Below are 14,774 nucleotides of genomic sequence, written 5' to 3' on the forward strand. Positions count from 1 at the left end.
AGCTAATGCACCCAGACAGGAAATTAGACATGTGAGGAAGGATTACATCAGAGGAGATAATGAGCCAGTCCTGTCTTGGCTAGCCAGGTGTTTTGATATGGGAGCCCCAGCATTGGTGGTAGGCGACAAGTCGGCCTCTCAGTTGGGGATGCTCTCAAAGGATACAGGCATAGACAGGCACTAGGCAAGTGCATTGGTAAAGTTTCTCTGTGGGCACGCCTCCTACTGGCAGTCTCGCTGAGGTACCCCAGCAGAGATGATTTACCATGGAACCCTAAGCCTTGGACCACAATAGCTGAGGGAATCAAGCGTCTGAGAGAGTTTGCTGTGAGAGAAGTAATGTATGGAGATCATAAGACTCTGAATCCTGATGAAATTCCTGTTGGAACAGGCCTTGCCAAAAAGCTCATTAAGCTTGCTCCTCCTAATTATGCTACTATTCTGGCAAGCAGGATTGTGGCAAGAAATTATGGTGGAGCACCTCCCACTGTTGGCCATTTCACTGACCAAATGAGGCAATTGGAGGATAGTCTTGCACGTACTTCTTTGGTTTCAGCCATTGAAACTTTGTCTGGAGAAATAAAGAATTGCATGAAAGAGCTGAAGGAGGAACTTAAAACCTCCATATCCAACTTGATGAAGGGGGATGATTCTGATTCCTCTTCCTCCAGATGGATACAAGTTTCAGCTGTTAGGAACAGACGTGCTCCAAGAAGGCCATTCCAGAATAGGTCAAACCAAAACAGACAGCAGAGGCAATCACGTGGCAGTATCTGGATAACTCTGCGTGATCAGTTTGGTGAGAACATGAACAGATGGGATGGTCAACCAACTTCTGATCTTTTCAAGAGGTTACGGGAGCTGCAGAGGGGCAGATCCCGAGGTAGCAATACCAGGAGGGTAGCTGTCGCTTCCTCAGTTTCCCAGAACAACTCTGATAGCTCCAACAGTGATCCTAATTCTGGTGCTGGACGTTGTGCCAGCTGTACATGTGGAGGTAATCCCCACCATTAGGGGTGCCCTGCCTTCCGCCAGGGGGAGGTAAGGGATAATGGAGATAACAGAATCTATTGGGATGTGTACATCCAGTGGCCTGGCACTTCAAAATTTCAGAAGTACAGGGCCTTGGTTGACACAGGAGCTCAGTGCACCATAATACCATCAAATTATCAAGGGGGAGAATCTATAACTATTCAGGGAGTCACTGGTGGATCTCAAGAGTTGTTTAAGATAGAGGTTGACATAAGTTTAACTGGGAAGCAGTGGAAGAAACATACTATTGTAACAGGTCCTAATGCACCTTGTATTTTGGGAATTGATTTTCTGAGAGAAGGGCGTTTTAAAGACCCTAAGGGTTACAAATGGGCTTTTGGAATAGCAACTGTAGAAATTGATGGAGGAAAATTGAAGTTGTCCATTAGACCTGAGCTTTCAGATGAATCTGCAGTTGTGGGACAACATGAGATAGAGGATGTAAAGCTGCCAGTTGCTTCTCAAACTGTGCATCACAGACAATACAGAACCAACCGTGACTCTTTGGTGCCCATTCAAAACTTGATTCGTCAGTTGGAGAGTCAGAAGGTCATCAGCAAAACTCATTCACCTTTCAACAGTCCAATCTGGCCTGTGCGAAAGCAGAATGGAGAGTGGCGTCTGACAGTTGATTTCCGTGCCTTGAATGAAGTAACTCCACCCATGAGTGCAGCTGTAGCCAGACATGATGGAACTCCAATATGAGCTGGAATCCAAGCAGGCCAAATGGTATGCTACCATAGACATTGCTAATGCTTTCTTCTCTATTCCCATAGCAGAGGAATGCAGGCCTCAGTTTGCTTTCACCTGGAGAGGCATTCAGTACACATTCAATCGTTTGCCCCAGGGGTGGATTCACAGTTCAACCATCTGCCATGCAGTGATCCATGATGCTTTGGAGAAAGGTGGAGCTCCAGAACACATTCAGTTCATCGATGACATCATCGTCTGGGGTGAGACTGCTGAAGAAGTCTTCGAGAAAGGTAACAAAATCATTGACATTCTCTTGCAAGCTGGTTTCGCTATCAAGCGAGACAAGGTGAAAGGACCTGCCAGAGAAATCCAGTTTCTGGGAGTGCGGTGGCAAGATGGTCGCCGTCACATCCCAATGGATGTGATAAACAGAGTCTCCACCATGGCAAATCCCATCAACAAGAAAGAAACTCTGCGTTTCTTAGGCATAGTGGGATTTTGGAGACTGCACATTCCTGGATACAGTCAGATTGTGAAACCTCTCTATGATGTGACTCGAAAGAGAAACAGTTTCCAATGGGGTCCTGAGCAACAAGCAGCCTTTGACCAGATCAAGCGAGAGGTAGTCCAAGCGATGGGTCTGGGACCTGTCCGAACTGGTCCAGACATTAAGAACATTCTGTACACGGCCGCGAGTGACAATGGTCCAACCTGGTGCTTATGGCAAAGAGCTCCAGGGGAGACACGAGGACGTCCTCTTGGTTTCTGGGGTCGTGGCTACAGAGGCTCAGAGGCAAACTACACTCCAACAGAGAAAGAGATTTTAGCTGCTTATGAAGGAGTGAAAGCTGCTTCTGAAGTGATTGGAACTGAGTCACAACTTCTTCTAGCTCCTAGATTGCCAGTTCTGAATTGGATGTTCAAAGGCAAAGGTTCTTCACCACATCATGCAACAGATGCTACCTGGTCTAAGTGGATGGCTCTGATAACACAGAGAGCTCGAATGGGAAATCTCGAAAGGCCTGGTTTGGTGGAGGTGATCACAAACTGGCCAGAAGGCACAAGCTGTGCAAAACCTCCAGAGGAGAGAGTAACTCGTGCTGAGGAAGCTCCTCCTTACAGTGATCTGTCTGATGATGAAAAGAGATATGCTTTGTTCACAGACGGTTCCTGTCGTCTGGTTGGGAACAAGCGGAGATGGAAATCTGCAGTGTGGAGTCCAACGCGCAGAGTTGCAGAAGCGAGAGATGGAGAAGGAGAATCCAGTCAATTTGCAGAGGTAAAAGCTGTCCAGCTAGCTCTTAACGTAGCTGAACGTGAGAGATGGCCAAAGCTTTATCTCTACACCGACTCGTGGATGGTAGCCAATGCCTTGTGGGGTTGGCTGAAAGACTGGAAGAAGAATGGCTGGCAGAGGAAAGGAAAGCCAATCTGGGCTGCAGATCTGTGGCAAGACATTGCTGCTCGCATTGAGAGAATCCCAGTGAAAGTGAGACACATCGATGCTCACATTCCTAAGAGCAAAGCTACTGAGGAACAACAACACAACCATCAGGCAGATCTAGCTGCAAGAGTTTCCCAGGTGGACACAAACTCTGATCCTGATCCTGATCTTGACTGGAAACACCGAGGTGAGCTGTTCTTAGCTCGGTGGGCCCATGACTCGTCAGGACATCAAGGCAGAGATGCAACCTACCGATGGGCTCGTGACAGATCCATTGACATTTCCATGGATGCTATCACACAAGTCATCCATGACTGTGACATTTGTGCTGCTATTAAGCAGGCAAAGCGGATCAAGCCCTTGTGGTACGGTGACCGATGGTCCAAGTACAAGTATGGTGAAGCCTGGCAGATTGACTACATCACTCTACCTCGTTCTCCATCTGGTAAGCAGTATGTGCTGACTATGGTAGAGGCAAGCACTGGATGGCTGGAAACTTATCCAGTTCCTCATGCAACTGCACGTAACACCATTCTTGGTCTGGAAAGACAAATCCTGTGGAGACACGGAACTCCAGAGAGGATTGAGTCAGACAATGGAACTCATTTCAAGAACAATCTTGTAAAAAACTGGGCCAAAGAGCACGGCATCGAGTGGATATTCCACATTCCCTACTATGCACCAGCTGCAGGGAAGATCGAACGCTACAACGGTTTGCTGAAAACCACTCTCAAAGCCATGGGGGGTGGATCTTTGAAAAACTGGGAGAAACATTTAGCACAAGCAACCTGGTTGGTGAATAGTAGAGGTTCAGTGAATCGAGCTGGACCTGCCCAATCAGATTTGTTGCGAAAGGAGGAAGGTGATAGAGTTCCTGTTATCAGAGAAAAGAATCTGTTAGGCAAAACTGTTTGGGTATTTTCTCCTTCAGGAGAGGCCAAACCTGTCCGAGGGGTGGTTTCTGCTGAAGGTCCTGGTCACACCTATTGGGTGATGCAAGAAAATGGTGAAATTCAGTGTATTCCACAAAGAAATCTAACTTTGGCTGAGAGAGGTTAAATTCAGAGTGTTGCGCAGATACAGCATCGCGCCCAAGAGGAGAGTTCATGAGATCTACGGTGCACGAACCCTGAGAGCCCTGAGTCACCTGAGAGTCCCTGTTCCTTCCTTCGCTCCATCTGCGAGGAAACAAGCTGTTTGCTGTTTTTCCTGTGATTTGACTCTTTTGAATCATCTACATCTGAGATAGCCGGAATGGACTATGGTCTTTATTCACCTATTGTTGTAGATATTATTTTAGATTAGATAAATGATAGTAGCAGCCAATGGAATTGTTTAGAAGGGGTGGACTGTGATGGTTTGAAACTGTCTCTTTTAATTTTTCCTTGCAAAGTTCAGAACAGAGAAAGTGAAAGAATGTAAATAAGTCACTATTGGGTGTAAGAAAGCAAAATAACGATTGTTCTAAACACTTCCATTGGATAGATAGAAATGTTTAAGAACTATTACCCAAAACAAAGTAGGCACTCTGCACATTCTGCGTTCTGCAGTGGGGGCAGTTGCTGGGCTGTCTGGCTGCTGTTTCTTCTTCTCTTCTGGCTGAAGATAACACTACTGACCTTGGCAGCTAAGTTAACAACTTTCTGCTTAACTAACTCTGCTTCTCTGTCCAGGGGGGTCTGGGGGCAAGCTCCTGGGAGAGGAGAGGCCCCTTTGGGAGGGTCCCCTTGGGGGGAAGCAAAGGGAGCTTGGTTCTGCTTTTCTGTTGATTGTATATATTTGTAAATGTTGTGAATTTTGTATATTTGTACATATTCATTGCATTTCATCGTAGATTTTAGACTCTGCTTGTAAATACAGCCTTCATTTGCTTCCAGACTGGGCTAGCCTGGTTACTTGTTGTTGGGGGGGGAATTTCAGCTCACACCGACACAGACACTTAAGAACTTTGGAGGATACTCAGAGTTCCAGAAGGATTTTGAGAAGGAATCCTACAACACTGCATCAGGAATCAGGACCATCTCTCCCATACCCAGAGAATATGAAAATCCCAGAGGGAACCCAGCCTCAGGAAGCCTTTTCCACCTCATAACTATTGAATGAGTCACAATCCCAAGGTTCATCCCAGAAAAAGCATTACAATGTCTTCAGTAGCATTTAGCACTGGATGAGGACATCCAGATGCTCACATTTAATGAGAGAATCTCCATGGCAGCCACAGAAACTGAATTCCCAATATCATCAGTGGGGATTGTGATGAAGAGGTTATTAATTTATGAATTATTGAATATGAATGATGAAAAATAATTGTAATTAATTATAAAAAATATTAATAACCGATTTTTATATATATATATATATTCTAGTGCATGGTTGTGAAAACATATCCCGTAACTGGTTTAGCATGTACAATTTGACCCAACTAGAATATTTATAGAATTAATTTCTAATTAAGGGCATGAAGGGTGCAGTTCCACTGCTTTTCCACCAGATGACGACTCAACAAGACGCTTAGTGGTTTTAACTATATACACAGAAATTTACAATGCTATCAAGGCAATGCAAGTTGGAATATCACACGGCTAGGTGCAGGTGCTTTGAACTGAATGTTAGTGTGTGTTGCATGCGTGAAAAGCTACACTGTGTCTTTGTTTGTAGCAAAGCAAGTTGCTGGGTTAAGCTGGCTGCTCATTGTCTGTCCAGTGCTGGCCCGGGGCTGATCAGTTCCGGATGGTGGAAGGCTCCTGGGGCTGAAGCTGTGGCTGAGTCACTGGCGGGCCACGGCGGGGGCTTCCCTCCAGACGGTGACTGAGTTTCTCTGCCCGACTCTGCAGGAGGAGTGAGGCTTTCCACCAATCCATGGCTTCCCTTGGCAGGGTGGTCCCATGGTGCAACTGTGGTGACTGGGGACTGGCAGGGCTGGTGCGGTTCCCGGACCGGGTCAGGCTGGCAGGGCTGGTCCTGGGTGAGTGTTCCTGCAAGACAGGGCTGGGTCATTCGGGGTTGGCCCTCAAGGGGTCGGCCTGCATGGTGGGGTGGGGCAACGGTTCCTGGTGGGTGGGGTCAGACATCTCCAATCCCAGTGACAGGCTTCGGGGAAGGGGAGTGGCTACGGGGAGCGGCGACTTCCCCTTGCTTGGCTCAAAGTGAGCTGGCAATGACAATTCTCAGTGATTGCTTCCTGTTTAAGGTTATGAGAGAGTTCTTTGCTTGACTTAAAAGAGCAGACAGGACTCTTTCTCTCTCGGGAAGTCCTGGGTTATATTACCCTGATGGCACAGGGCAGCGGAGCAGTGAAGCGGAGGGTTCCGCTTGTCTCCCATGAACAGCGGGGTCACACAGGGCGGCTAAGCACTGTTCCTGCTTGCATGAGCCAGTACACACAAAGTCGTGGCTGCTCAGTCTGCTGCTTACAGCTGTAGCAGATTTTGCACTGCTGGGCTTGGGCTAGTCCCTCCCCGTCTGGGCTAAAACCTACCCTGGGGAGTCCAGTCCTCTTTAAGAGATGGTGGAGTCTTCTGATCCGCTGGGACTGGGCTTTTGATGCTGGCTTTCATAGATTCAGTGACAGGATCTCCTTTGCAGATTCCTCTGGCAAACTGAGGCATGGCAGCTTCCTGGGGTTCTGGCTTCTTCTCTGTGGTGCAGAGGTCTCTAGTATGCATGCATGTGGGACTGAGAAGACTTACAGGCAATGGCTAAAGTGTTGTGAGCTTACATAGCTCAAGCAGAGTGAGAGAGCAAAAGGAGAGAGCAAAAGGAGAGAACAACTTGTAAATAAGTGAGGTAATACAAGTGGCTGGCTTCTTTCTGTATCGCAGAGGCTTCTAGTACACTTGCATGTGAGAAGACTTATAGCTTACGCAGCGCAAGCTTACATAGAGAGAGAAAACAAAAGGAGAGAGCAAAGTAGTAAACAAATGGCTGGATCTGGCAATGGGCACACTTATCAACAACCTGCTTTAGCCTATAGAAAGGGTGAAGCTAGAATGATGCCCTTAAATGGAAGAGGCATGAGCTGCCATGCAATGGGTGCATGTAGTTGTTTACCCCTTACAAGGCAGGTTTGGGGTCATTTTGCTACCTGGCTGGTGTCTGGGCCTTTGTTCCCCACTCTGGAAAGGAGGATGGAAGAGAGGACCTTGCCCAAACATGTTGGGACGAGTTTGCTGGTATTTGGGGGCATAATTCTGGGCATATGGTGCCTTCACCACAGTTATTTAGCCACTCCCATGGTTGAGCTCAGAGAAGGTTTCATCAAGCTGGACATTGTCTGCTTGGGCAGTGCTGAACAGCTCTCAGCTGCGGTGTTCTGCAGGTCCTTCATGACCAGAAGGGGAGTTTAGTTCCCCCACACCACATCAGGCACACCTGGAGTGCCACTTTAGTCCCAAAACAAACACATTAAACAATATTTTAGGGTATAGAAGACATCTGTGTGGGACTGGCCAGCTATGACATTTGATCTAGAGGAAATGTGCCCTTATGAAGTGGTCTTTGTGGGCCAAATGGGACAGCCACATTAAGTTGTCATCAAATGACTCTCTTCAGGACTATATATTGCTTCCAGCTTGGTGTTTGAACAGCTCAACTGCTAACAAGCTCAGGATTTGCTTCATCTGAAAAAGAAAAGTGAAAAGGCAGAGTTGGAACTGGCTAATCCATCCAGGAGAAAAACAGATGTATGGGACACCAAATAATGTCAAAGCAAGAGATGACCACTCTGTAGAATCCTAGAACACGGCCAAGAATCTCTTGAGGAAGATGACCCTGAAGGTGACAATTGAATACTGTTACAGTGTGGACGGTTGAGATCCCCCTCCCACACTGACAATAACCAGGCTAGCACAGTTCAGAAACAAATGAAGCTGTATTTACAGGCACAACTACAATCTATAATGAAATGCAATGAATATGTACAAATAGACACTATTCACAACATTTACAAATATGTACAATTAACAGAAAAACACAACAAAGCCCCAAAGGGGATGTGTTTCTTTCCCCCTCCTTTCGCAGACCCCTTGGCAGAAGGAAAAAAGTCGAGAAGCCAAGAGGTTTGTTAAACTTAGCTTGTCAAGGTCAGTATGCGAGTGTGTGTTATCTCCAGCCAGAAGAAGAGAGCAGACTGAGAGAGACTGCCCATAGTTTGTTTTGGGCACTGACTCCTAAACATTTCTATCTCTTCAATTGAAGTGTTTAGAATAATCATTATTTTGTTTTCTTACACCCAATAGTGATTTACTTACATTCTTTCATTCTTCTGCTTGAACTTTGTGAAAAGAAATTAAGGGTACAGCCTTAAAACTGTAACAGATGCTCTGACTTCCATTTTGAAAGATCACAGTTTTGTAGACTCACAGACTGCTTTGGGCTAGTTCCAATCCCCCAGGAAGGCAAATAAATCAATTAAAGTTTTATTGTTCCCATGGGTTAGCCTTACTTCACTGCCAACCTGTTTTTAAGCTGTTTGATTTTCCAGATCCTTAAGACAGTGTCCCATGGGGGTTTCTTTACCCTTATCTCTAGTAATTTGCTGCCATCTGAAGGCCAAAAAGATTCAAAGGTGTTTCCCTGGTACTGAATTCTTTGCTTTTCATAGAATGTATCTGGTTGGAAGAGACCTTCAAGATCAACCAGGCCAAACTTTGACCCAGCACTGAATGGTCAACACTAAACCAAGTCCCTAAGCACCAGCTCCAGACACCGCTTGAACACCTTCAGTGATGGTGACTCCAGCACTTCCCTGGGCAGCCTATTCCAATGTTTGAGAGCCCACTCTGGTAAGAAATATTTCCTAGCATCCAGCCTGAGCCTCTCCTGCTGCATTTCCTCTGGTCCTGTTCCCTTGCCACAAGGAGCAGAGGCTGCCCCCCTCCTTGCTCCAAATTCCCTTCAGGGAGCTGTAGAGAGCAATGAGGTCTCCCTCAGCCTCCTCTTCTCCACCCTGGACACCCCCAGCTACCTCAGCCCCTCCTTTAGTCCAGGTGCTCCAGGCCCTTCTCCAATCTCACTGCCCTTCTCTGGACAGGCTCCAGCCCCACAATGTCCTTCCTGGAGTGAGGGCCCAGAGCTGAACACAGCACTCGAGGTGTGGCCTCCCCAGTGCTGAGCATGAGGGGATGGTCACCTCCTATTCCTGCTGCCCACCCTGCTTCTGATCCAAGCCAGGATGCCATTGGCCTTCTTGGCCACCTGGGCACTGCTGGCTCATGGTCAGTGACTACCAAACAACATCCCCAGGTCCCTCTGCAAGTTGCAACTTTCCAAAAACACATCCCCAAGTCTGTAGCTTCCCATGGGGTTGTTGTGACCCAGGTGCAGGACCTGGAACTTGGCCTTGTTGAACTTCATACAATGAACCTTGGCCGATGGCTCTCACCTGTCCAGATCCCTCTGCAAAGCCTCCCTACAGTCTAGCAGATGGACACAGCCACCTAGCTTGGTGTCATCTGCAAACTTACTGAAGATGCCAGATCACTGATAAAGATATTAAAGAGTACGGGATGAGTACTGAACCTTGGGAGTTCTTCTTGCCTTCCTTTTTCCCTCTGCATTTTTAAGGCTCGGGTTTTCATTTGTGTAAATAGATGTAACTCAGCCAAAGTCTTAATAATAGCTCTGGGACCAGGAGGAAAAAAATTCTGTGTGGAAGTTGCCACAGGTGCTGGAACAAATGTCTGCATTCCTCAGCTGGCAGCATATTCCTGGTACTTGTAAGCAGCAGCCCAGGAAATCCCCTAACAACAAGTCAGAATTCAGCATGAGCCAAACTGCACCTAGCAGGCAGTTTTGGGGGAACATCTCCATCTTGGTGGCAAGGAGCAAGGTAGAATGGATGTGGCCAGACTGTGGCAGCTGGCCTCTGGGCCAGAAAAAGAGGCTCTAGCACCTGGAATGTTTTAGTATGGTGACAGCTGAAAAGGGACCCGTTGATGCTGAAACAATCTCATTTAAGCTGGAGAAGTACTTCTCATTCCTAAGCATAAAAAATTCCTGCTTAATGAACCTGATCTCCTTCTACACCAGGTGACCTACTTAGTGGGGGAGGGAGAGGCTGTGGTATTTTTATCTGGACTTTAGTGAAGTCTTTGACACCATTTCCCACAGCATCCTCCTGGAGATACTCGCTGTCCATGGGTGGAGGCTTTGCTGGGTTAAAAACTGTCTGGATGGGCCCAGAGAGTGGTGGGGAATGGAGTGAAATCCAGTTGGCACCTGGTCACAAGTGATTCTCCCCAGGGCTCAGTACTGGGGCCAGGTCTGTTTAACATCTTTATCAATGAGGGCATTGAGGCACCTGCAGTAGGTTTGCAGATGACACTAAATTGGGTGGAAGTGTTGATCTGGAGGGTTGGAGGGCTCTGCTGAAGGATGTGGGCAGGCTGGATCCATGGGCTGAGGTGAATGGGATGAGGTTCAGGAAAGCCAAACGCTGGGGGCAAAGTGGCTGGAAAGTTGCCTGGCAGAAAAGGACCTGGGGGTACTGGTTTACAGCAGCTGAAGATGAGCCAGGGAGTGCCCAGGTGGCCAAGAAGGCCACCAGCAGCCTGGCCTGGATCAGCAATGGTGTGGGCAGCAGGAGTGTACTGTGTTTGTCTGAGCTGGAGGTAATTCTCCCCAGAGCATCTCTACTATTGGTGTGATTGGCAGTGCTGTATCTGGGAGTTGATAACACAGCAGTGTTTTGGCTGCTGCTGAACCCAGCACCCAGGCTGTGCTTTTCCAACATTTCCCCACCCCAAGAGTACACTGAGGGGTGAGCAAGATCTTGGGAGGGGACACAGCCAGGCCAGATGACCCAAACTGACCAAAGGGATATTCCATGCCAGGTGACATCAGCTCAGGTAGAAAAGCTAAGTGACAGAAGGCAGTATGGGATGTTTATTGATGGCATCTGTCCTCCAGAGCAGCCACAGAGTCCTGCCCAGGAGTGACCAAAGTAGCGTCCAGCTTGATGGGCAGCAGAGAAGAACATCTCTGCTTTTGCCTCCACGTGCAGCCTTTGCTTTGGCTTTGCATTATTAAATTGTTTCTATTTATTACGGGTCTTTTGTTATAATTTTCCCGTCTTCCCTGTCCATCTAAGAAGGGGAACAGTTGAGAAGCTTTGGTGGGCATTTGGCCCCCAGTGTCATGGTAGGGCCATGACATGGCCCAGTACAAACCCAGGCAGCCCTTAAGATGTCTAGACAAGGTCCCTTTCTCTCCCTTCCTTCCTGCAGAAAGACAGGGCAATGTGGGAGAAAGAACAAAGGGGACAGGACCCCTGCCTGTCTGGTAAACAAGTTGTTTATCTGGGTGAGAGCACATAAGCTGACCACTGTTCCCCCAGATATAAGGTCTTTGTTTCTGCCTTTTATGGTTATATCTTAGCAGAACACCTTTCCATTGGGCAGCTATGCATTAGCTTCTGGTGCCCTATTGGTCCAAATCGATTTCTGGCCATGTATATATGCAGGTTGACTTGGTAGTCACCTTTGCCTTGCTTAAGCCTTGTTCAAACCTTGCTTCAAACCTTGCTTCAAGCCTACTTGGACCCGTCTCTTAGAAGCTGCCTCAAGTTGCCCTGCCCTGCCTCGAGTGCCTGGTCTAGACCCTGGGATATAGCCATGAGCCATACACAGCAAGCTGGAGAAGCCATGAGCCTAGAAGCCAGATCTGCCTAGCCTGCTTCCCCTTGCCAGCAGAATCATGCCATGCCTCAGTTTACCCAGGAAGCAAGGAAGCGCCTGTCGCGAAGAGCGTTGTTAACTGCACACTGTCACCAGACCAGCCTGGGACCACACGGGACACTCTCCTTGCCGGCAATCTGCAGTGCCATGCTGTATGAGAGTGTCCCAAAGCTGACATAACAGCAACCCCCGTGTGGGTAAAACCAGCTGTGAGTAATCAATTCATTGCCCTTTGGGTTTAAAGGTTCTTATCAAGCCTCCCCCTGCTGTGATTGAGCGCTATCTGCTCTTGGGGACCTTCTCTTTCCAAGTTATTGCCTCCTAATTTGCATAGAATTGTTTGTATTTTGCTCTAAGACTGCATATTCCCGTTGTAAATAGATATTCCAACCATACGAGGATCCTATTTAACATGTTTGGCAATTTTAATATTAATAAAGGGTTACTAATATTTTTCTTAATACCCATTTGCCATATCGTTTATTATTATTGTAGGGGTAATTAGTAATCCCCTTCACAACACCCAGCCAGGGCCAAACCACCACAAGCAGCAGGGCAGTGATTGTGCCACTGTACTGGGCACTGGTGAGGCCGTGGCTTGAATACTGGGTTCAGTTTTGGGTCCCTCACTCCAAGGATACTGAGGGGCTGGAGCAGGTCCAGAGAAGGGCAATGAAGCTGGTGAAAGGGTCTGGAGAACAGGGCTGGGAGGAGTAGCTGAGGGAACCAAAGTTGTTTAGTGTGGAGAAAAGGAGACCTCATTGCTCACTACAGCTACCTGAAAGGAGGTTGGAGTGAGGTAGGGTTTGGGCAGGCTGGGCACTTGGCCTTGTTGAACTTCACACAATGAGCCTTGGCCCATGGCTCTCACCTGTCCAGATGCCTCTGTAAAGCCTCCCTACCCTTTAGCAGATGGACACAGCCACCCAGCTTGGTGCAATACGCAAATTTACTGACGGTGCACTTAATCCTCTTATCCAGATCTTTATCAATGATAAAGATATTAAAGAGGACAGGCTGAGTACTGAACCTTGGGGGACACCACTGGTGATTGGGCACCAGCCAGGTTTAGCTCCACTCACCACCACACTTTGGGCCTGGCCCTCACCCAGCTTTTGGCCCAATGCAGAGGGCACTGAGCCAAGCCTTGTGCCAGGAGCTTCTGAAGGAGAATTCTGTGAGGAGACAGTGTCAAAGACTTTACTAAGTCCAGGCAGGCAATGTCCATGGCCCCTCCCTCATCTAGGCAGGTCACCTTGCTGTAGGAGGAGATCAGGTTGGTCAGGCAGGCCTGACACCATAGGGAAAATGAGTAAATGGCTAAGGGAGTGGTGTCATGGTGATGTGAAATGTAAATTCTTGCCGAAAAAATGAGCGCCAGAGATATTTATAGAGATTTTATAAATATTTATTTGCACACTATATTACAAGTTATTTACAGTCGGTATTTACAGGTCCTGGTATTCAATTGGAGGAATCAGTTCTGCAGAATGTATACATACAGGTGCTTTGAACAGCTTGAGGGGATCTAGAAGTTTAGAAAGAGAAACCAATTCAGAAAGAGGTAGAGAGAGGGGGCGGGGAGTGCTTGACGGGGACCAGCAAGCCCACAAACAGGTGGTTTGGCACAAACCTCAATAGAAACTCTATGGAGAAATATTTGGCTTACCCATGGACTAAAGAACTTTGTGAGATCTTTCCTTGACACTGCGTTTGTATTCCAGGAATTGTGGCATGGATGTGCCGTAATAAAGAAATCAAAAAATGGTGCCGACCACGTGATGCTGTGCCGCATGGTTCCTGCTTCTCCCAGAACAAAAAGGTCCTGGGAGTTTTCCAGTAAGCCTCGGAGGCTTTTGCAACTCAGTTCATAGAGTGCGCTGTGTAAAAAGAGGTTCCCGCTCCAGGGGAAAAGCCTTGTCGTCGGGGTCGCAGGGCACAGCAAAGTGGCTTCTCTGCAAGGCTGGGACAACTTCGTCTGCAATCAGTGGGGATCGGCTGGGGAGCTGCCAATGTCCCCACTCTGGGGGGGCTGTAGCAGTCCAGGACGGGTGGTGCACAGGGGTTACCATGGTTCCCATGCTCAGCGGTTGGGTGGGCAACAGTGGCGATCCGCAGCAATGCACTCAGACATGCTGGTTCAAGTCCCGGGCAAAAGCAGATCCTTTGGCAATGCAGGGTGTGAGGCAAATACAGGCATGCACAGGGGAACAAGCACAGGTACAAGCATGGAGAACTTGTTTACCAAAACAACTCCTATTTAACATTTGCCACACAAATACTGGTGCAATGATCATCCTTTGTAAACGGAATAATCAACCAATGAAGTGATGTTTTACCAAATGCAGTATGAGCAGACACCTTGAACAAAGCAAGCATGAGCATGTCGCCTGAGCTTTGTTTACCACAATGGTCCCAGGGAGATTGTTTACCTAGACTCAGTAGCACCAAGACTTCTCCGCCCTCTCCAGAAGGGTCAAGCTGAACATGTAGGGACATGTCCTAGCACTATTTGGGTTGTAGTCTTGGACCTAAGCATCATTCTCCACGCATGGGTAGAGCCTTGACCATTTCAGCCATGAAACTTGGGTTTAGAAATCTGCTCTGCTGGGAGCTGATGCGGTCCACCTTTCAGAGAAGAGGAAGAACATCTTTGGCCACAAGCTTTCCAATTTAGTGAAGAGGGATTTAAAGTAGGGGACCCCAGGTAAGGGGTCCTCAATTCATCCCACATGAAGGCCAATGACACTAACAGGCATCCTGTGCCTAGAGTTGGACCACAGGCTGTGAAGAGAGCACCTGGAGAAGGGAACCTGGATCAGGCCCTCTCTAAGCAGATAGGAGCAGCTTCATGTTCACAAGCCCTGGTCCTCCTGGCAGATTTGAACCACCCTGATGTCTGTTGGAAGGCTAACACAGCAGGGCACCAG

This window comes from Indicator indicator, chromosome 37, assembly GCF_027791375.1.
Source record: "Indicator indicator isolate 239-I01 chromosome 37, UM_Iind_1.1, whole genome shotgun sequence".
In the NCBI taxonomy this organism is placed as follows: Eukaryota; Metazoa; Chordata; class Aves; order Piciformes; family Indicatoridae; genus Indicator; species Indicator indicator.